This window comes from Stegostoma tigrinum, chromosome 3, assembly GCF_030684315.1.
Source record: "Stegostoma tigrinum isolate sSteTig4 chromosome 3, sSteTig4.hap1, whole genome shotgun sequence".
NCBI classification, from domain to species: Eukaryota; Metazoa; Chordata; class Chondrichthyes; order Orectolobiformes; family Stegostomatidae; genus Stegostoma; species Stegostoma tigrinum.
Genome location: NC_081356.1, coordinates 103,091,912 through 103,115,375, shown reverse-complemented (window position 1 = coordinate 103,115,375; position 23,464 = coordinate 103,091,912). Strand labels below are relative to the sequence as shown.

The following is a 23,464-nucleotide window of genomic DNA, read 5'->3' as shown; positions in this document are numbered from 1 at the left end:
ACGATCCTCACCCAACCGCACTAGGATGATGAACCCTAGACAAAAGTAATTGTCCCAAAGAGATGGACCTAGGAGAAAATAGACGATCAGTTTCAAACAGAAGGGTTGGAGGGTGGAATCGGAATTAAACACATTTATGAACGAAACAGCGTTTGTGGTAATGGAAAGGTCTTTAGTGCCATATTGTATTAGTTAATCTTTGACGACTGAGACAGAGAGTTTAACAGCAGACTCTCTTCTTTACTTCAATCCGCTGCCCATTATAGGACATTCAATGTACTTAACTAATCTCCCGACCTCAGAGCATGTTGAAACGCCACCTCTCCGCAGGGACAGGTGTTTAGCGATTACATCACTGAATTAATTCAGAAAATATGAGTTCAAGATCCTCTATAGGCGTTTAACAACCTCATTTTAAAATTCTGCATTCAGTTTTGAAAAGCTGGCACCTTTGTAAGTGGGTCATGAAATTATTAGACTGTATTGAAAAACAATTGGTTCACTCAAGTCAGTTATCACGAACTATCCACACCTAGGCTGGCCTACGTGACTCCAGTCCCTTAACAATATTGGCTTTTCACTGCCTTCTGTAATACCTAACCAACTGTTCAATTTTGTGTGAAATTCTTAAGACAAAGTAGAGTGGGCAATCCATTTGGGTAGAAGCTGTAGAATTCTTAAAAGGGCCCTAGTATTTTTTTTAAGAAATGAAGTTAATCAATTAAGTTTGTTCAAACTTAGCCTCAATTTGGTCTTATCATGAGCAGAATTCTGGAATCCAGTCTTGCCCAAATAGCCCGAAGTGACACTACACTTTTGCCCAGGTATTAAAATCCAGGAAGGCCATTGCCATTTGGTTTCGATATTTGTTTTCGTCAAAGGCAAGTTTAAAAACAATCAAACTAACCGTTGGAAGTTGCAAGGATGAGATAACAAGTTTTTACATTTTAAAACTTTCACTCTAACAAACAGACTAAAATGAAATTGATTAAGTACTTTTGTAGGCAGTTTATTGTTGACACCACAGAGCATAGCTTTACACCTTTACTTTTACCTGAAATCCAACTCTACAAAATTATACTTCACATGGTTCCATAAGTAATAATTTGATTCTCCCAGGTCCAGGGTGAAGTGATTCTTAGCTCCCAAGGGTTTACTTTCCCAAAAATAATTCTGTTCCCTTCCTTTTCCCAACCTGCTAAAGTGTTTAACTCCAGAACTGCCGGCAGCCTATGACCCTTTGAGCCCCAAGAACAATATCTAATTATTTCTTGAAAACATTCAATGTCTTGGCCTTGACTGCTTTCTGTGGCAGAAAGCCTATCAAGCTCACCACCCTCTAGATGAAAAAACTCTTCATCTCCGTCCCAAATGGCTTGCCATTTTCTTAAATTGTGACACTGGTTCTGGACTCCTGAGTCATCAGAAACACCCTTCCTGCATTTATCCTGCCTAACTGTGTAGAATTTTATAGGTTTCTATGAGATTCTCCCCTCATTCTTTCAAACTTCACTGAAGATAGTCCTAACCAATCCAGTCTGTCTTCATTGCATTCCCTCCCATAGCCAGAACATCCTTCCTCAGATAAGGAGACCAAAACCCACAAAAGTAATTTGGGTGTAATCTCACCCAAGGTCTTGTACAACTTTAGCAAGACACCCCTGCTCTTGTACACAAATTCTGTCACAATGAAGCCAACATGCCATTTGCCTTTTATCCCACAGGTCCCAGTTGTGTCTGTCCGTTTATGGGGGAAGATGTAGAATATTTTTTGTTTTAGCCCTACTCAGGCCCTCTCATGCAACTGTTTCTGCCATATATTGATGATATCAATAACCCTAGCTTCCAATTCCCAATTTTCTCTCACCTTAACCTGGCCTATCTCTGACTCTTCCCTTCCTTGACTTCTCTGATTCCAATTCTGGACATGCGCTGTCCATTAATAACCATTACAAACTCATTGGCTTCCACAGTTACCTTGACAACACTTTCTCACACCCTGCTTCCAGCATAGACTCCATTCCACTCTTCCAGTTTCTTTGCTGCCTTTGCATCTGTCCTGATAATGCCACCTTCCACAGGGGTGCCTCCAACATGTTCTTCTTTCTCGTCAACTCAGGATTGTCCTTCACTGTAGTTGACTGAGCCCACAGCAGCGTCTAGTCCATTTCCCACACTCCTGTCATCATATCTTCCCCCTCTCCTAGAAAAATAAAAGAGTTCCTTAAGTCCTCACTTTCCACCCAACAATCTTTGCTTTCAAAGAATCGTCCTCTGCCATTCCTGCCAAACACATTTCCCCATCTCCTCTACTGCCACCATTCCACAGGAACCATTCTCTTTGTGACACTGGCCCACTCCTCCATTGTTCCTTACATTACTCCTCAGTAGCCAATGGCACCTTTCCATGCAATTGCAGATGGTGTAATACTTGCTCTTTTATCTCTTCTATTCTAACCACAACACACTGGTTTGCCGCAGCTTACTTGTTCTTCCTTCAACCTGGTCTACTGTATTTACTGCTCATAAAATGGTCACCTCTTCGTTGGTGAAACCAAACACAGTCTGGGTGACTACATTGCAGAACACTTTCACTTTGTCTGCAAAAATGACTCCAACCTCCCAGTTGCTTGCTATTTCAATACACCACCTTACTTTTCTCCTCGGCCAATGCACTGTTCCAGCAAAGCATGATGCAGGCTGAAGGAACAACATGTCATTTTTTGCTAAGGTCTTTTACAGCCTCTTGTACTCAACATTGAGTTCAACTTCAGAACATGACCATTGTCCTTATTTTGATTAGATCTCCCGAATGTTTTTTTGTATGGCTTTGCTCTCAGCAGAACTCACCTAATTTCTACTATTCACACTTGACACTTATTTTGCATCACAACCTTTTCTTTGCTACCATTAGCACTCACTTTGTATTTTGCTCAGGTTATTCTCAAAAACTGTTGCACTCATTCCTCTATCCCTTACTCAACAGCAGAAATCCTCCACTTGGAGCCATTTTCAGTTCGGAAAACATCATATTGAACACAACATGTTTACTCTGTTTCTCTCTCCACAGCTGCTGTCAGGCCTGCTGTGTTTCTCCAGCACTTTCTGTTTTTATTTGGGATCTCATCGTGATTTGTTGCTTCACAAAGTTATCTGGTGGCTGACAAACATTAGGAACTGAGAGATCAATTGCTTGCATTTCCAACTGACTGCCGAATTCCAGGAATTCCTGCTTTTTTCTGTGAGCAAAACACATGTCTCATTGCTTATGTCACAGATATAATTGGGAATCTAAATGAACTGAATGTAAGGAAAATACACAAACAGGGTGTTTGGTTCAAAACTTCTATGAAGAAAATTACATTTTAGAATAGTATATGCTGAAGTTTAATTTTAATTCTTTTCCCCTACTTTCTAAGTTTCACATTGGAAATAACTTTAAACAGTGTCACACTCGTGTGATGATTGGCCACTTCAGCTAATTGGAGATTCACTTTGCATCCATTTTCTGCGATTTGGATTTTGCAATGTTTGTTTAAATCCAAAATCCTTTGTAGTTTCAATCTGAACAGCTGGATTTACCCAGGGAGGAAACCAAGCAGCTCTTTGAAATTTTTGAAAATAAAATTTCCATTATTTCTCCAACAGAAATCTGGTTAGACATGAAGAGTGACCGTTCTGCCATTGCAGTGAGTTGCACCCAATCTTGATTTCATTTGATACATCATGTTATCTTGGAGTTGAGATGTGCACTATCAACCGCAGAATGTTGCTGTCTTGTTTTCTTTTGAGATGTTGATGTGTCACTGAATGCCCTATGCTGCAGGTTTATTCTAACGTAGTATATGTAGCAATGATGATTTTATGCTGCTATTTATTGACAATCAGAATATAGCACAGATGGCTTTTGTGCAGTTTCTTCTTCTAACTTAATGTAAAACTATTATATAGTGGATAAAGCAATTCCAAAGATTCCACATCGATCGATTCAGAACAATTGCTTTATACAACAGTGGTCAGTTCATACCAATTCTGTCAAAGATATTTGCCTTTATGACATGTGGATTAGGGAGGAATAAGTGAAGTCTGTATTTCCCTCTTGTTAGTTCTATCACTGCCTGCTGCATGCCTCTTCTGGCAGCTATATCCTTTAGGACTCAGCTGGCACAGTCAGCTGTGTTGCTTTTGACCATCTGCCATGATGGGATTCACACACATTTCCCAGGAGCATTACCCCAACTCTTCAGATTACTTGTCCAATGACAACACCAATACAAGGCAATTTTCCTGGTTCCAGCTGTCTTTGGGTTCAGCTGTCTCCAGGTTCCTCCTCTTTCTGAATTCCTGCTGTCTTTGGATTCCTGCTGTCTCTGGGGTTCCTGCTCTTGCTGAATTCCTCCAGTTCTCTCCTGGTTTCTGTTGTAAAGAGTACCTTTACTTTTCAAAGTGTGGACTAAAAGAAGCAGAAAAACTTTGCTTTAATTCAAAGGAATTGTGGAAGAAGATGTTGCAGTTTAAAAATAAATTACTGTACCTCATTTTTACTTGATTTACAGTGTTGCCTTTTTCAAAACATGAGCGTGGTCACTAGGCTTCCTAACTTTGTGCGTGTGTTTTTAGGGCAGATTTTTGCGAGAGTGCCCTTTGATTGTTTACTCAATGAACCAGATGACTCAGGAGGGCTCAATATTGTGACAACCATTCCATTGAATCTTGGGCAAAGGGCCACAGCTCTGTATGTAGACAATGGAGCAGAAGCACTGTGTTCCTAAAACTTTAGTTTTCCTGGCTAGGTCTGAGTTGCATTGAGTTTTTTGGAAGGTTTTGCTTCACAAGGTCCAACATATCGGCGAGACAGTAGCATTATGGTAATGATACTGTACTTGTAATCAGAGCCCCAGGTTAATGTTACGGGATATGGATTCAAATCCTACCATGGCAGATGGTGGTATTTGAACTCAATAAAAATTTCAAATGTAAAACTAGTCTAATGGCAATCACGTAATCATTGTTGATTGTCACTCATCAATGTCCTCTGGGGAAGTAAATTTACCATCTTTACTGGGCTGGCCTACATGTGACTCCAGGCTCACAGCAATGTAATACACTCTTAACTGCCCTGGATGGACAATAAAAGCTCCCTAGCCCAATAACATCTATATCCCATGAACTATTTAACAAAAGGTTTCCTCACCATATCTTTCCATACTCACCTCATTAACTATCTAACAAAGCACTATGGAATTTCTCACATTGGATTCCAACCCCAGCTCATCTTGTGTTGTCCCCAGAACAATTTGCCACACAGCAGATATCCTGGAATTCTCCAGCATTCTTTGTGCATGCTCCATCTTTAAGTGTCTGTCATGCACCTGCAAAAGCAATGTCAGTTCAGAGCTGTTCTGCTCAGTTCCTAAAATTTCCCGGGACATGTCAGACTAGGTGCAATAGCTGTCCTGCTCTTGGGCAGGACTTGATATGCTGCAGGATGGGGTGTTGCAGAGGTGGAACGTCTTCCCTTAGGGTTAGCATGGAGGCCACAACACTCGACTATGTCAGCCAATTCTGAAGTTACCATCCAGGTTAAAGCATTCTTAGTCATCTGCAGGAATGCACAAAAATTGTGTTCAGCTCTGGTCACCTCATTACCAGAAATATGTGGAAGCTTTAGAGAGGGTGCAGAGGAGATTTACCAGGATGCTGCCTGAACTGGAGGGAAGATCTTATGAGGAAAGGTTGAGGGAGTTAGGGCTTTTCTCATTGGAGGGAAGAAGGATGAGAGGTGACTTGATAGAGGTGTACAAGATGATGAGAGGCATAGATAGAGTGGATAGTCAGAGACTTTTCACCAAGGTGGAAATGACTATTATGAGGGAGCATAATTTTAAAGTGATTGGAGGAAGGTGTAGGGGAGATATCAGAGGTAGGTTCTTCACGCAGAGAATGGTGGGCACATGGAATGTGCTTCTGGCAGTGGTAGTGGAATCAGATATTTTAGAGACTTTTAAGTGACCCTTGGATAGACATATGGAGGATAGTAAAATGTAGGATATGCAGGGTCGATTGATCCTAGTAGGCCAAAAAAAAAACAACAGTTTGGCCGAAGGGCCTGTACTGTGCTGTACTGTTCTATGTTCTAATGTAGGAAGAAGAATGACCTTCACTTCACTCCATCATCATAAGTGTTACCACCTTTACTGTGATACCCCACATCTCGTGCCATGTCTGTTTTTGGACTCAACTCTCAATGAGACTTATGTTCTACCACTCTCACTATTGCCTAAAACATGCTCTCATACTGATGATGACCCATTCTACCCCACAAAGCCACTAACAGTCGTGCCATTTGTGTTGGAAATTCCATTGCTCAGGACACCATCCCACCTACACCAATAATGAAAGTATTATGTGCTTTCTCCTGCAATACCTGCCTTTTTCTCATTCTGGAATGAAAACACCCACAGTAGAGTAGAAGGAAGGTAGGAGATGGCTACTCAACATTCATCATCTCACCTCGTAATTGGAGAGCAGCCTGACTCTGATAGACTAAGCAGTTCCTGCACTGGTCTTAGAGGCTGCTCTTGACTTACTGTGCCAGAACCTCCAGAGCAAAGGCTTGGGTTGACTGAGACCTGCCAACAACAATAACATACTTTTAGGTTAGGTCTGTTCAAGGCAAAACCGAAATAGTATGAGCTTTATATCTCTGGCTGAGGGAGCAAAATGCAAATAACCAAGGCAAGACAAGGACATTCTGAGCACCCAGGTGGACTTAGAGCTCTATGATGATGAGCAAAAGTCTGGAGATGCAGCCTGATCCAGTCCATGAGCTGGATGTATTCTGAGCACATAGCGTCTTTGCTGCAACATTACAATGATAGTTGTCAGTGCAGCCCAAGAAGGACCTTGTGTCCTTCTACTCTATTGTGGGTGTTTTCATTTGGCATCAAGGTACAGATTTGAAGTATTTGAAGAATTGCATTCAGTTCTGGTCACCATGTTACAGAAAGGACGTGGAAACTTTGGAGAGTGTGCAGAAGAGGTTTACTGGGAAGCCGTCTGGATTAGAGGGTATGAGCTAAAAGCAGAGGCTAGAAAAACTCAGGTTTTTTTCTCTTGAACAACAGAGGCTGAGGGGAGACTTGTTAGAAGTTTATAAAATTATGAGATGCATTGATAGGGTTGACGTTCAGAAACTTTTTCCCAGAGTTGAAATGTCTAATAGCAGGGTACATGCATTTGAGGTGAGAGGGAGAAAGTTCAATGGAGACATGAGGGGCAAGTTTTTTTACACAGAGAGTGGTAGGTGTATGGAATGCACTGCCAGGGTGGTGGCGGAGGCAGATATGATAAGGGCAATTAAGGGACTTTTAGATAAGCACATGACTATGAAAGGAATGGAGGGATATGCATCAAGGGCAGGAAGAGAGATTTGGTTTCATCTGGCATCATGTTCTGCACAACATCGTGGGCCGAAGGTCCCATTCCTGTGCTGTACTGTTCTGGGTTCGGTGTCCTAAATACAGGAGATCCTGTAGGTGGAGCAAAGATGTGCCATGAGGGTAGTTAGAAGTTGGCATATGTTTGGTGCCAATATTCATGGAAGTGTGATGTATGTGGCTGATGGCAATGGAAAGTGCCCTGAGATGTTGGAGCCCAGTGTCCAACATAAGATCCTTTGGAGGAAACAGTGAGCTAAGAGTGCAAACTCTAGTTTTCATGTTGAATTTTCTTTCCATCTAGCTTGTTTGGTGAATTTTGTACGTAGAAAGCTGAATATTAATGAAATCAGTTGGGCTGCTGACAAGTGTTTAAAAAACAATAATTCACCTCAAATGGAAACTGCTGTTGCCTAGCAAAAAATTTGCCTCCGCATTTGTGAAAAGAAAATAGAAGATACAACATAATGCTCCCGACATTGAGGTAGGCCTCATTGGACTTCATGCCATAACCCATAGTGCTGCACCCCCATATGATTCTACCCATCCAGCTTGTGAAGAAGCTGACTCTCCTTCCTGTGTGAAGTAATGGAAAATCTCAAACACATTTTCCAGTGAACTGCTAATTCTGTAAATTCTTTTGTTGAAAGGAAAAGGGGAGGAACAATTTTCAGTGAATAAGAATGGGCAAATCCATAACCAGCGAATGCAAGACTGAGAATTGACCAAAACCATGTATCCTCATCAAAGAGTTAAATGAAACTGAAAGAAAACAATTCATTTAAATCTGTGATCCACACTAGGGCTAGAACTGTATATCTCTGTTTATTTTAACCCTTCTATATTTGTTGTGTCTTGTGTCTTGTCTTGCCAATTTGTATTTTTGTTTGGATATGTATGACAAATTTAAGAAAGGGGTAGAGTTTAATTTATAGAGTTATAAATTAATAATTTGTGCATTTTCATTGCCATTGATTTAAAACAGTCTGATTGCAATAAATATTTAATTTCTCATTGATTAAAAAAGTGTTGAACATATTCTTTTAAGCGGAATTAGAAAGAAAAAATTAGAGAAAATTGGGCAATTTGGTGGTGTAATCAAATTTGTAACAACTGAGACTATTGGGTCTGGATTTAGACAATAGACAATAGGTGCTGGAGTAGGCCATTCGGCCCTTCGAGCCAGCACCACCATTCATTATGATCATGGCTAATCATCCATAATCAGTGTCTTGTTCCTGCCTTATCCCCATAACCCTTGATTCCACTATCTTTAAAAGCTCTATCTATCTCTTACTTGAAAGTATCCAGAGAGTTGGCCTCCACTCCTTCTGGGGCAGAGCATTCCATACATCCACCACTCTCTGGGTGAAGAAGTTTTTCCTCAACTCTGTTCTAAATGGCCTACCCCTTATTTTTAAACTGTGTCCTCTGGTTCTGGACTCACCCATCAGTGGAAACATGCTTCCTGCCTCCAGAGTGTCCAATCCCTTAATAATCTTATACGTCTCAATTAGATCCCCTCTCATCCTTCTAAACTCAAGTGTGTACAAGCTCAGTCACTCCAATCTTTCAACATATGATAGTCCTGCCATTCCGAGAATTGACCTCGTGACCCGACGCTGCACTCCCTCAACAGCAAGAATGTCCTTCCTCAAATTTGGAGAGCAAAACTACACACAATACTCCAGGTGGAGTCTCACCAGGGCCCTGTACAGCTGCGGAAGGACCTCTTTGCTCCTATACTCAACTCCTCTTGTTATGGAGGCCAGCATGCTATTAGCTTTCTTAATTGCCTGCTGTAGTGGACTAGTGAACCTGATTTCTAGTGAACTACTCCAGTAAGACTTGACACTGTCAATGCTGGATCCCTGCTGTCTCTGAATCCCTGCTCACTTTGGATTCCTGCTCACTCTGGGTTGCTGCTGTCTACAATCTGCCGTGTACTACATATCACTCAGGCCTGGAAATGGCAGTGTCACCTTTTTAAAGAGGCCAGTGTTTCTGTAGTTAGCACTGGGATAGAAAGATTATGATTAAACTTGATCTTGGGTCAAATTAACTGGCTGGTTGTTGTCTGTTTATCTCAAAATGCACAGCTAACTTTAGAAGCATACAGATTCCATTTATTAAGAGCTGATATTACAAAATATTTTGTACTTTCTCAAAGCCAGACTCAAAATCTTGCAGTGAGCGGCACTCCATTATGCATTGAAGATAATGATGGTTATTTCTCAGCCATGACATCAGAAGGAAACAATAATTAGAACACTTGTGGAGTATGTGTTCTCACCTTGACCTGGTTCCTTTATAATTTTAGGTATGTAAATTAAAATAGAATGCATATTTGTTAGAACATAAAAGTTAACATAATCATAGTGCATGATCATATTAGTACAAGTTCACTTCAATATGTAAAGTTGATATGAAAACTTGAATATATATTGTGGCAATTGGCTTATCTTGCTAAATAGAAGCTTGATTAAATATGTAAGCCTATGTTTATTCATTCAGTAAGTTTTGGATTGCATATTTGATAATGTACTTAAATTGAGAGGATAAATAGAATCATATACATTTGTGAATTAATTGCAGTTGACATCATGTGACATTAAATCGTGTTGCTTGATTATTTTAAATAACTTCACAGAGTGATCATGTAAAAGTAATGTATTCTGGCAGTGATTCTAAATTGCTTAAATGGCATTGATTGGGCTCTCCCAACGGCTCAATGCGTTTATCCAGTGAGCAATGCAGACCAGTGAATGTCACCAGTTCAAAACCAAACTACAGTGAGTTATTGGACCTTTGCTTGGTTAGTGAGTACATGCTATAATTGATCTCATAGTTTACAAGTGCACATAGTTTGTAGATAGGAAATTGTACACTGTGATCGTCCAATTAACAGTCCAGTGATCTTGGACCGTAAGATGTAAGAGCAGAAATAAGCCATTTGGTTCATTGAGTTTGTTTAATGAGATCTGGCTGATCTGATAATTAATTCCATTTTCCCACATTTTCTTCATAACACTTAATTCCTTTATTTCTTTGATATCTGTCTATTTTAGCTCTCAGTAAACATGATAACCCAGTCTCTACAGCCCACTGTTGTAAAGAATTCTACAAATTTATTACCCTCTGAGGGAAGAAATTCCTCCTCATCTCTGTCTTATCTTGTTCTGAAATTATGCCCTCTGGTCCTAGACTCTGCCACAAGGAGAAACAACTTGCCTGAATCTACTCTAGCAAGCCCACTAAGATTCTTATATGTTTCAAGAAAGTCTCCTCTTATTCTTCTAAACTCCAATCTCTGCACAAAGTACACAAAGGTTCATATCCAGTCTGAATAAAGCAGGTCTCAGATAGACTGCCTTCCTCACAAAACAGGGTGGAGTGCAGCATACAGAGAAGATTTAGCAAACAGGATTTCGCACTGACAACAGAATCTGTCTGGATTTTACCCTATTAAAATGAATGGAAGGAAATTTTGATGGCTTCTGGAACAGGTGGATAATCCTGCACTACCAATTTTACCATCTATGCTCTGATGATGCTTATTGCTCAGGTGGTAAGTCAAAAGATCAGCATCTTGGTGATTTCAAGAATAAGATTCATGGAGTATTAAATGCACTTGATTTGAAATGGTCATCTCCTTTTTCACTTCCTCTCATGGTCTTATCCTTTCCTAACTTTGTTATCTCCTCCAGCTCCATTCTCCAAAATTCATTTCTGGCCTCCTGCATCTCCCTAATTTTAATCACTCTCCATTTGATGGTCATAGCTTCAGCTGAAGGGATCCCAAGCTTTGGAATTTCCTTCCTAAACCTCTCTCCTTCCTAAATCTCTCTTTCACTTTAAGATACTCCTTAAAACCTATTGTTTTAATCAAGATTTCAACATCCACCCTTATACCTCCTTTGAGGGCTCTGTGTCAAATTTTGTTGGTAGCTTAACTGCAAAATATACAGGATGGTTTGCTATGTTAAAGGTGTTAAATAGATGCAAAATGTTGTTACCTTATAGTTTTAAAAAGCAGGATGTTTCAGCAGTTTCTGAAGAAGATAATTTTGTGTAACTGATCTGACTTGTGTGCCAAACAATTTCCGAATGATGAATAGGAAATATGCCCTCTTCGAAAACATACAGTTCTTCATGTCAAGCAGGGATCAGTCTATAAAATATGTAGAATCCACTAAATGCCACAATGCTGCCATGAAACATCTTAATTTGGTTTCTTTCCATCAGTTCATTGTTGGACTTATTTAGGACATTTACCACAGAACTTCATAGAACACTTCACCCGGATCTCTGCGAATGAAAGTATTTGAAATAAAAAATGCAGCAGGACCTCACACAAGACTGTATGGAAGTGCAAATTTACGCTTTTGTTGTCTAAAAAAATTCTCTCTGAACACTGTGAAACTCCGTGTAATGAGTTTTCTTGGAGAAGAAAGCCCGATTCACTTTAAAGCAAATGAAGCTGTAAATACATTTACAAATCCACTTAATTCATTCAAGCGTTAGATTCCAAGAGGATTTGTGTAGGTTTGAGCCTAATGTTTATCCCAGCGCAAGTACCATACTGCATGACTTCACTAAAAGGACATAGGTACATTTTAAGGTTGTCTTTAAACCTTAAAACCTTATACATTATTTTTATTAGAAGTAGGAGTAAGCAACAGCCACAACAGCCAAGTTGTTGCATCAGCTTTATTTTTAACACAGGTCAATCCACTTAAGAGCAATTTACTAAAGACCAACTTCCTCTGGAACGCAATGGACCTGAAGAGCCAAATGTTTAGATCAAGTACGAGTAGTGTGTGGAGAAATCTTCAAAAGAGTTTTTCTGTATGAGATTCAGTTTTACATTGGACTAGTTTTGATCACCTGATCCTTCAGTGTATAATTTTTATCCCACTGGCCTTAGATTTCTCTTTCTTTCTTTTTAGTCTTTCTTGTTACTTCGATTCCTTTTAATTTCTTCCTTTTGTTTTCCTTTTCTTTGGAGACTTTTGCAGCAGGTTAATTGACGTAATCAGTGTAGCAGCTGGAGCAGGCCATGCACAATGGTGGCTCCTCCTTGTGGTTGGTGAGTAGATCCGATGGTGGTAGCAGCAGCAGGAAGATCTTCTCGGCGTTCGGAGCTGGCAGCAGCGGCAAAGCTCCTCCAGCGATCCGAGGAGGAGGCGGCAGCAGACGTTTCAAGTTGGTGGCGCTGGCAAGGCGACGTCTCGGAAGAGGGCAGCCGGAGTTGGACTCGTGGCAACATGGTATCGGTAGCCTTGTCTGGCAGTGGGGCCTGTGGCTCTTGGTTACAGTAGGCCCAGAGGGGTGACTCCTGGCATTGACGGGGTGGCGGCTGCCTGGAGCCGGGACTCCCGGCATCACCAAGGCAGCAGTGGAGCCGGGGATTCCTAGTTGTGGGGTGAGTGTGTGGGTTGAGCCTCGAAACCAGCATCAGCATTGGCAGTGGCATTGGTGAGCTGGTCCCAGCAGTGAAGAGATGGCACCGAAAGCATGGTGACTCCTTACTTCAGTGGGTCCAGTGCAGACGGTGGCAAGGCTGTGGTGGCACTGGTGTCATTGGTGAGCTGGCTCAGGGATCAGGGCTCTCCTTCAGTTATAAACTTTATCCTTGTTTTCCTTAAACTAGTCAAATAGTGTCAGATTGTGGCGACTGTAAAGCTTTTCACTATTTTACTGTATTATTCACTGTAAAATGCTGTTGTTGGTTCGCTCGTCAGGCTGGTTCATTAGTTTGCAGACAATTCTGTCTTTTTCTTTTGCAGTGGTGTGTATGTAAAGTCTAATGCAATGTATTTATTGACGGCCTTCATGGTGGACAATGGGAATTTCTCCTCTACAAGGAAATATTGGAAATGTGGTAGCCAACTCCACTGGACCTTAGAGTTTGAATAACAAGCAGGAAAATACAACAACACTTCATCGGAGGCTGCGCTGATGATGTTACCCAGCAGGGTATTGAAACATCTGCAAGCTAACAAATTAGCCCTGCAATCTAGCCAGCCACAGGATCCACAACCCAAGTTACAGATCTACTCAAGAACTTTAGACACCAACCGGTGCAGTGCATTCAAATAGGCCCGGAAATGGGAAACTTACACCAAATGACAGAGTTTTACATGCGAGCAACTCTACTTGCTACACAGATTCCTCAGGAACCAGGTATTACCACACAGTGTGAGGTACAAACCTCCCATCAACAACTCATGGGCACATAGGACAGCAGAGCACAATGGCCGCAGAATGGTGAAGATAATGATTAACGCCCACAACCGGCTCCACAGATATGACAGGGAAGTTATGTGCCAAAAATCCCTAAACCTGGATGTAACCAACCTACAGTGGACAACAGGCTAAAAACGAGCCATTAACATCAGTTAACAAAACACCAGACCAAGAAAAGACAAATCCTACAAGAAAAACTAACCCACAAAATGACAGCCAAAGATCAGATACATGGATAAGAAACCTGTCTGACAGAAAACTAGCAGACACAGAGAAAGCAGTTCTAATACATCGACTTAATTACAACCACAGAAATGACCAGATCCATGAACCAATCAACAGGACACCTATGGGGTCACTTATCACCTATCTCTGGACTAATAGCAGAAGCGGTGATGCAGAGACTCGAAAGCACAGCCTTTCCGCAGATCCAACCCAAACTATGGATCTGATACATGGATGACACTTTTTTCATCATCAAGCAGACTAAACTAGAAGAAACGCACCAACTTATAAACGATCTTTTCACCAGCATCAAATTCAATAAAGAAGGTGAAAACAACAATCAGCTCCCATCCCTGGACATGATGGTAGAACACAGGGCCAACAGGGAATTTCTGACAAAGGTACACAGAAAGGCCACACACATTGTTCAAGCCCTAAATTTTAACAGTAACCACTCCAACACTCACTGACGGAGTTGTGTAAAAGCTCTGTTCAAATGAGCCACAACACATTACAGCAACCTAGAACTACATCAAAATGAAGAGTACCTCCACCAAATATTTAGAGACAACAGATACCCAAACAGCTAGGTCCGCCAATGCCTGTCACACAACAGGAAGATACAGTACGCCTGACATACTTGTCACATTATCTTATGTCAAGAGCGTACCTGAACTGACCATAAGACTCCTACAGGTAGTGGACATCAGAGTAGCACACAAACCTACATCAACCCTAAGCCAACTGCTTACAAGAACCAAAGACCCCTTACTCACTATGAACAGAACCAATGTAATATACAAGATCCCAAACAAAGACTGCAACAAACATTACATTGGACAGACAGAAAGGAAACTGACCACAAGAATACGTGAACACCAACTAGCAACAAAAATACACGACCAATACTCACTCGTCTCCATTCACATAGATAAGGAGAAACATCAGTTTGATTGGGACAATGTCAGAATCTTAGGACAAGCCAGAGACAAGAATGGGAATTTCTAGTGGCTTGGTTCTCCACTATAAGGCCATCAATAAACATGTAAAATTAGATCCTATATACACACCACTACAAAGAAACACCAGAAATGAGGCAATCAACCCCAACAGACCCCAGAGTTTAAATCACAGCAGGAGAACACAACAGCGCTTCATTGGAGGCTGCACTGATGATGTTACCCAGCGGGGTAATGAAACATCTGTGAACTAATGAACTAGATCAGCGAGCTAACCAACCACAGCATTCACAACTTGAGCTACAAATCTGCTCAAGAACCTCAGTCACTGTAAAATGCAGGTGACAATAAGTAAATAGATTGTTCATTCATTTTTATTTCTTTCAGGGTATTGTGTACTCATTTCTGGTTGGAAGTGGGAGTTCAGGGGGAGGTGGAAAGTATTTAGACTTGATGCTACAACCATCACGCGTGTGGATCCTGCTTGGTGGATCAAATAGTCTTTTCCGGCCCATCAGGTTTGCATGTTCATATTGAAAATTATATTTATACCTGACGAGAATTGACTGAATTTGTGAAAATTACAATTTTCTACTGCATGGTGCTAAGTGAAGCTGTATGTTAACAGAATTATCATGAAATATTGCATCTAACTTCCTATTTTACAAGTAAAGTAAAATAATAAAACATCTAAATAGTGTTTAGTTTTTAAATTGCATCTGTAGAGGGTTTTGATTTTAACTTCAAGGTAGGAATACAGTAAAGCGAACCTCACCCTCCAGTTCCATTCTCCAAAATCCAACTCCAGCCTCTTACACATCCTTAATTTTGATCGCTCCCTAGTCACTGGCTATGGCTTCATGTAACTGGGCACCAAATTCTGAATTTCCTTCCTAAAGCTTTCTGTTCCCCACTGAGAGCAGCAGCAGCCAGGTTCGACAACTTTTTGTTTTCGTCCTCAATAATGTGCACTTTGACAATCTTTGGACCAGAAGGGAATTCAGGATGTCATTGCCGTATGGTGTGCATTCCAGGGCAGAAATCCAGTTGTTGGGAAATCCCTGGGCAGGAGAAGATTACACAGGCACACCAGGAAACCACAGTAAATGTTTTGATAATTTTACCTCATCTATCCCAAGCTCCCTCGTGCAGGCTCAGAGCCCACCATTGTTTCACACTACACCACTTTCAGCATCCCTCCAACTCAGGCCTCAGCTTAAAATAATAGAACAGGACTTGATGGTGTCATTCAAACTCAATTTTGCATATTTAACAAGGTCCCTGCTAGGTAGGGGCAGCTGTCACCTGCAATTTAATATTGCAATCAGTGAAATTGGGAGAGGAAAGGAGTGAAAACAAACCCACATCTGTGTTGAAATGCCCCTCTCAATGATTTGTACTGTAAGGGAAATTAAAATTGAAACACAAACAGAAATGACTTGGGGAGACAAAGGTATGGGATCCTGCAAGTTATTGGACGGGATTCTGAGGGACAGGATCAACCAATATTTGGAATTGGAGTTAAATAAGAATTTAAAAAGCAGGACGTCAAAGATAGTGATCTCCAGATTACTCCTAGTGCCATGTGCCAGAGAGGATTGAAATAGAAAGATAGGCTGAATGAATGCATGGCTGACGCGCAGGTATAGGGGGTAGGATTTTCAGTTCTTGGACCTTTGGGATCTCTTCTGGGGTAGAGGTGACCTGTAGAAGGGGGATGGGTTGCACTGAACTGGAGGGGGCCTAATATCCTCATGGGGAGGCTTGCTAGTATTACCCAGGATGGTTTAAATTAGTTTGGCAGGGGTTGAGGGACTGAATAAGGGGCCATCGAGAAGTTAGCAGACAATATATTCGCCATTGAGAGCAAGTTTACTATTCAGGATAGCCGGGCTCACAGGAAAGGGAGGAAAAATACTTCTGGTTTAAAATGCATTAATTTCAATGCATGTGGCCTGACTGGTAATGCAAATGAGCTCAGAGCAAGGATTGGCTCTGGGGACTGGGATATTATAGCCATAACAGAAACATGGCTGAGAGAAGGTCAGGACTGGCAGCTCAATGTTCTAGGATACAGAAGCTACAGGCGTGACAGATGTATAAGTAAGAAAGGAGGGGGAGTTGTCCTTTCGATAAGGGAGGACATAACAACAATGCTTAGAGAGGATATTCTTATGGAGTCATTAAATGATCCTGTATGGGCAGAACTTAGAAACAAGAAGGCAATGGTCACTCTGTTGGGACTGTATTTAGACCCCCAAATAGCCAGCAGGTAACAGAGGAGCATGTGTGTAGAGAGATTACAGATACCTGCAGGAAAAATAGAGTAGTATTGGTTGGAGATTTTAATTTCCTCCTGTGTTGACTGGGCCACCCAGAGTGTAAAAGGGCCAGACAGGGTGGAATTTGTTAAATGTGTCCAAGAAAGTTTCCTAAATCAATATGTAGAGGGCCCTACTCAGGAGGGTGCAACGCTGGATCTCCTCTTAGGAAACAAGGTTGAGCGAGTGATTAAAGTGACAGTTGGAGAGCACTTTGGGTCCAGTGACCATAACTCTCTTAGTTTTAACACAATTATGTAAAAAGATAGGACAGATCCACAGGTTAAAATCCTGAACTGGAGCAGGGCCAATCTTGGGGCCATTAGGGAGGATCTAGCAGAGGTCGAATGGGTGAGTCTGTTTGAAGGAAAAGGAACCACTGGCAAATGGGAGGCTTGGAAAAATGTGATATCAAGAGCCCAGGGGCAGTATGTCCCTGTTAGGGTGAAGAGAAATGCTGGCAGGTTTAGGGATCCTGGCTGACGAGGGATATTGAGGCTCTAGTCAGGAAAAAGAAGAAGGCATACATTAGGTTTAAACTATTGAGCTCAAGTGAATCCCAAGGTGACTATAAAAAGTGTAGGAGCACACTTCAGAGGAAAATCAGAAGAGCAAAAAGAGGGCAATGAGATGGATCTGGCAGATAAGGTTGAAGATAATCTCAAGAGGTCTTGTAGCTATATTAAGGGTAAAAGGGTGGCTAGGGAGAGATGAGGTCCCCTTAAAGGTCAGCATAGCCGCCTATCTATGGAGTCACAGAAGATGGGGGAGACTTTAATGAATATTTCTCCTCAGTGTTTACTTAGGACAGAATCATGGATGTGGGGATATCTGGGAAACAGTAAGGATGTTTTTATTCACATACAGATTACCAGAGAGGAGGTATTTGCAGCCTTCGATCAAATTAAGGTCGATAATCCCCTGGATATAATCAAGTCCATCCTTGGATGTTGTGGGAGGCTAGGGAAGAAATTGCAGAGGCTCTTGCAGATATTTTTGCTTCATCTTTAGCCACTGGTGAAATTCTAGAAGACTGGACGGTAACTAATGTTGTTCCATTGTTTAAGAAAGGTAGTAAAGACCAATCAGGGAACTATAGGCCAGTGAGCCTGATATTAGTGGTAGCCAATTATTGAGCAGGATACTGAGGGACAGGATCAACCAACCTTTGGATAGTCAAGATCTGATTAGGGATAGTCAGCACGGATTTGTGCGCAGGAAGTCATGTGTGACAAAGCTTTTAGTGTTTTCAAAGAGGTAATCAAGACAATTGATGAGGGTAGGGTAATGCAGGTTGCCCAAATGGACATTAATATATCCTGGACGGCAAGCGAGCCAGGAAAGTTATGTTGCATGCGATCCAGGCAGAGCTAGCTCATTGGATTCAAAACTAGCTTGATAGTAGGAAGTAGAGGGTGATGATTGAGGTCGTTTCTCAGACAGGAGGCCTGTGGCTAGTGTTGTACCATGGGGGTCGGTGTTGGGACCTTTGTTATTTATAACTTACATAAATGATCTGGATGTGAATGTATAAGGCATGATTAGTAAGGTTGCAGATGAAACAAAATTAGAAAGTATCTTGAACATAGAACATAGAAAATAGAACAGTATAGCACAGTAAAGGCCTTTTGGCCCACGATGTTGTGCCGAACTTTTACACAATCCTAACCTCCACCGCTACCTTATACTATCATCCATATGCCTATCTAATAGCTACTTAAATAGCTCTAATGAGGCCGACTCCACTACCCGCTCCAGCAATGCATTTCACACCCTCTGAGTAAAGAACCTACCTCTGAAGTCTCCCCTGTATATACCCCCACTCACTTTAAAACTATGCCCCCTCATAATAGCAACATCCACCCTAGGAAAAAGTCTGTGGTTGTCCACTCTATCTATAGTTCTGGTTATTTTGTACACCTCCATCAATCACCTCTCATCCTATGTCATTTTAATGAGAAAAGCTCTAGCTCTCTCAGCCTTTCCTCATAAGACCCTCCCTCCATTCCAGGCAACATTCTGTTAAATCTCCTCTGCACCTTTTCCAATGCTTCCAAATTTTTCCTGTAAGAGGCAACCAGAACTGGACACAATACTTCAACTGTGGCCAAACCAGGCTTTTGTATAGCTGGAGCATAACTTCACGGCTCTTGAACTCGATCCCTCTATAAATGTAAGCAAACACACCATATGCCTTCTTAACAACTCTATCCAGCTGGGTGGCAGCTTTCAGGAAACTGTGGACATGAACCCCAAGATCCCTTTGCTCCTCCACACTGCCAAGAATCTTTCCATTAACCCTGTATTCTGCTTTCAAAGATAACAAGGTGTAGAGCTGGATGAACACAGCAGGTCAGGCAGCTTCAGAGGAGCAGGAAGGCTGATGTTTTAGGCCTAGACCCTTTTTCTGAAGAAGGGTCTAAGCCCAAAATGTCAGCCTTCCTGCTCCTCTGATGCCGCTTGACCTGCTGTGATCACCCAGCTCTACACCTTGTTATGTCAGATTCTCCAGCATCTGCAGTTCCTACTATCTCTGAAACATTCTGCTTTCAAGTTTGTACTTCCAAAATAAATCACCTCACACTTTTCAGGGTTCAACTCCATCTGCCACTTCTTAGCCCAGCTCTACATCCTATCAATGTCCCTTTGCAACCTAGAACAGCCCCCCCGCAGTGTCTACAACTCGACCCACCTTCATATTGTCCGCGAACTTACTATTCCACCCTTCCACTCCTTCATCCAAATCATTTACAAAAATCACAAATAGAAGAGGACCCAGAACAGATCCTTGTGGTACACCACTCATACCTGAGCACCATATTGAATATTTTCCATCCACTACCACTCTTTGTCTTCTAAAGGTCAACCAATTCTGAATCCAATCTGCCACATTTCCCCCTATCCCATGCCTCCTTTCCTTCTGCATGAGCCTACCATGGGGAACCTTATCAAACACCTTACTTAAATCTATGTATACCACATCCACTGCTCTAACTTCACACATGTGTATGGTCACCTCTTCAAAGAATTCAATAAGGTTTGTGAGGCATGATCTACCCCTCACAAGTCCATGCTGACTATCACGAATCAAACTGTACCTTTCCAAGTGATCATAAATCCTATCTCTCAGAGCCCTTTCCAATAATTTGCCCACGCTGATGTAAGATTAACTAGCCTGTTGTTTTTGGGGTTATCCCTATTCCCTGTTTTGAACAAGGGAATGATGTTTGCCTCTCTCCAATCTTCCAGCACTTTACCCGTGGACAGTGAGGACGAAAAGATCATCGCCAAAGGTTCTGCACCCTCTCCCTTGCTTCCCATAGAATCCTTGGATAAATCCCATCAGGCCCAGGGGCTTACCTATCTTCAACTTCCTCAAAATTCATCAGGATGTTACCTAGAATAGTGAATCTTAGCTACAAATAGATGCTGGATAAGCTCAGATTGTTTTCTTTGGAGCAGAGAAGGTTGAGAGGGTAACTGTGAGGCATTGCACTTTTGAAAGTCAAACCAAAGCAGGACTCACACAGTAAACGCTAAGGTCCTGAGGAGTGTTGTGGATCAGTGGGACCTAGGAGTACGAGTACATAGTTCATTGAAAGTGGTGTCACAGATAGACAGGGTGGTGAAGAAGACAGTTGGCATGCTGGCCTTCATTATTTGAGGTGTTGAGTATAGGAGTTGAGATATTATGTTGCAGTTGTTTAAGTTATTGATGAAGTTGCACTTGGAGTATTGTGTTCAGGTTTGGTCGCCCTGTTACCTGAAAAACATAGTTAAACTGGAAAGTGCACAAAGAAGATTTACGAGGAAGTTGCCAGGACTAATAGGCCTGAGTTATAGGGAGAGGTTGGCCAGGATAGGACTTTATTCCTTGGAATGTAGGAGATTGGGAAGTGACCTTATTGAGGTGTATAAAATCATGAGGGGCATAGATAGGATGAATGAATATAGTCTTTTCCCAGGGTTGAGGAATTGAAAATGAGAAGGTACATGTTTAAGGTGAGAGGGGAAAGATTTAAGAAGGACCTGAGGGGCAACATCTTCACGCAGTGAGTGGTGTGTATATGGAATAGGCTGCAAGAGAAAGTAGTTGAGGCAGATACAATAGCAACATTTAAAAATCATTTGGATAGGTATGTGGATGGGAAGGGGTTAGAGGGATATGGGCCAAATGTGGGCAATTGAAACTAGCTGAATGGGCACCACGGTCAGCCTGGACCAAGTTTAGCCAAAGCTCTCCATGCTGTATTACTCTGTGACTCTATAACTAAATTACTGGAAAACCTTCTGAAGAAGGGCCACTGGACAGATACATTAACTGTGCTTTCTTTTCACAGATGCTGGCAGACCTGCTGAGTTATTCCAGCAATTTCTGTTCGAGCTTCTGATTCCCAGCTCTTTTGGATTTTTTGTAATTTAGAATTAAAATTGAACCCCTGATCAAAATCTAAAACAAAGTACACATTTTTTTGAAGTTAGTGGAAATAAGTCTGCACAGGACAACTGATTTCATCAGATTCACAAAGGATTGTTTTAGTTAAAGTCACTCTCTTAGTGATTTTTTTACTCAAATCAAATTACTGAATAAGTGAAACAGGAGTAGTGTTATGAGTATTTGCAAGTAGGCTTCTTTTTATTCAATATTGCCAAACGAAAACCTGCACAAACATAGCTCTTATCCAAGAATAACAGTTCTTGGCAGCATATTTATTAATTTTGCTTTGACTAATGGATTTGAGTTTCTTTTTTTCTTTCTTTATTTAACAGCAATAAATTGAAGTACTGCCGTTCTGCATATTCCACTGGGTGAATTCATACAGTTGCATCAAATTCACCACTAACAGTGTTCATTTCTTACTTCCCAAGTTATTCAGATTTCACCAATGGAGAGAAGAAAACTTGGCAAAAATGCAGTAGAGCAATTTAGCAAATTCCAGTTCACAGCAACAGTTACACATGTTCCAGCAGCCTTGCAAAGCAGGCAACCTCTTTGAGAGTCTCCCTGCAAGGCGTAATTCGATACAAGTTTTCAATATTTTAAGGGAAACTGATAGGGTGATGGAATTAATCTATTGAGCCTAAACTTCAGATATTAATAAAAGCAAAATGCTGCAGATGCCAGAAATTGAAATGAAATCAGAAAAGCCACAATTTACCTGAAGCATTCTTTTTTCTCTCTTCCTTTGGTCTAGTACAGACCTGTTGAGTTTTTCCCATAATTTTCGTGTCTTTTTTTTAATTGAAATTAGGATACATTGTGTAAATGGGTATATTGTTAATTTTATATCTGAGATTAATACTTTCCTGCAAACCAAAGATATGAAGGGATACGGAATTAGGTCTCAATCAGCTATGATCTTATTGAATGGAAGAACAGACACAAGAGTCTGAATGACCTCTTCATTTTCCAATGTTTGAAGGGAAAAGCTAATCTCTTGCAACCATGTAACCATTATCAATGGTCATAAAACCTATCTGATTCATCATTACCCTTTAGGGAAGAAAATCTGCCATCCTTACCTGGTCTGGCTTCCATGTCACCCCAGACCCACAGCAATGTAGATTACTCTTAAATGCCCTCTGGACAATTTGGGGATAAGCAATAAATGCTTATACCCACAGCCCAAGAATAAACGAAAAGTTTCTAGATTTCTAAGAAGTTATTCTTCGGAATCCACGTTTCTGAAGTATGCTCATGACACTTGAACAACTTTCCGTAGAACATTTGCTTCACCTGCCCAGCCCAGCTCACCTGATGTGTGATCACCAAAGCTTCTATTGCAGAGAAATAAGCACATACCAACAACTTAATCATTGGTTGGCATCTTATCAACCATTTGCTGTTTATAATGTATCAGAGGCTGAAGAGTTGGAAGCTTCCAAAGTATTTTATTTGGCTTCGATGAAATTTTTAAGGTAGAAAAGATTGGACTACTGTCTCCTATCAATTTTCACATGACATTGAACTTTTAGTGCATATGAGCTTCTTCAGACAGGAAGAAACGTTTCTGTATTCAGAAATGTATTTGTTGATAAAGCACTGTCCAGAAAGGTAAATTGTTGGACTGAACTCAGATCTGTTCTCTCAGGATGGTGGCTTATACTGTGAATCAGGTATTTGTTGGAGTAAAACCTCAAGCTATTACTAAATGATTGATAGATTTTAAGTCTTGGCTGTAAATATAAAATGGTTGTCAGTGGTCTTGTGTTTTCTGATGTGTGGAAGAACAGTAATGGTCACTAATGTCTTGACCTCACAACAAAAAGC

The 23,464-nt window shown here is 41.2% G+C and overlaps 1 long non-coding RNA gene across 1 annotated transcript in view; it reads left to right on the top strand.

Moving 5' to 3' along the window:
- The window catches only part of LOC125451195 (uncharacterized), a 128,973-nt gene that overhangs the window by 49,770 nt on the left and 55,739 nt on the right, over positions 1 to 23,464 (top strand). Inside the window, exons 3-4 of the long non-coding RNA XR_009445601.1 lie at positions 9,610 to 9,759; positions 12,448 to 15,390. This is a non-coding gene — a long non-coding RNA (uncharacterized LOC125451195). The remainder of the gene's footprint in view (positions 1 to 9,609; positions 9,760 to 12,447; positions 15,391 to 23,464) is intronic.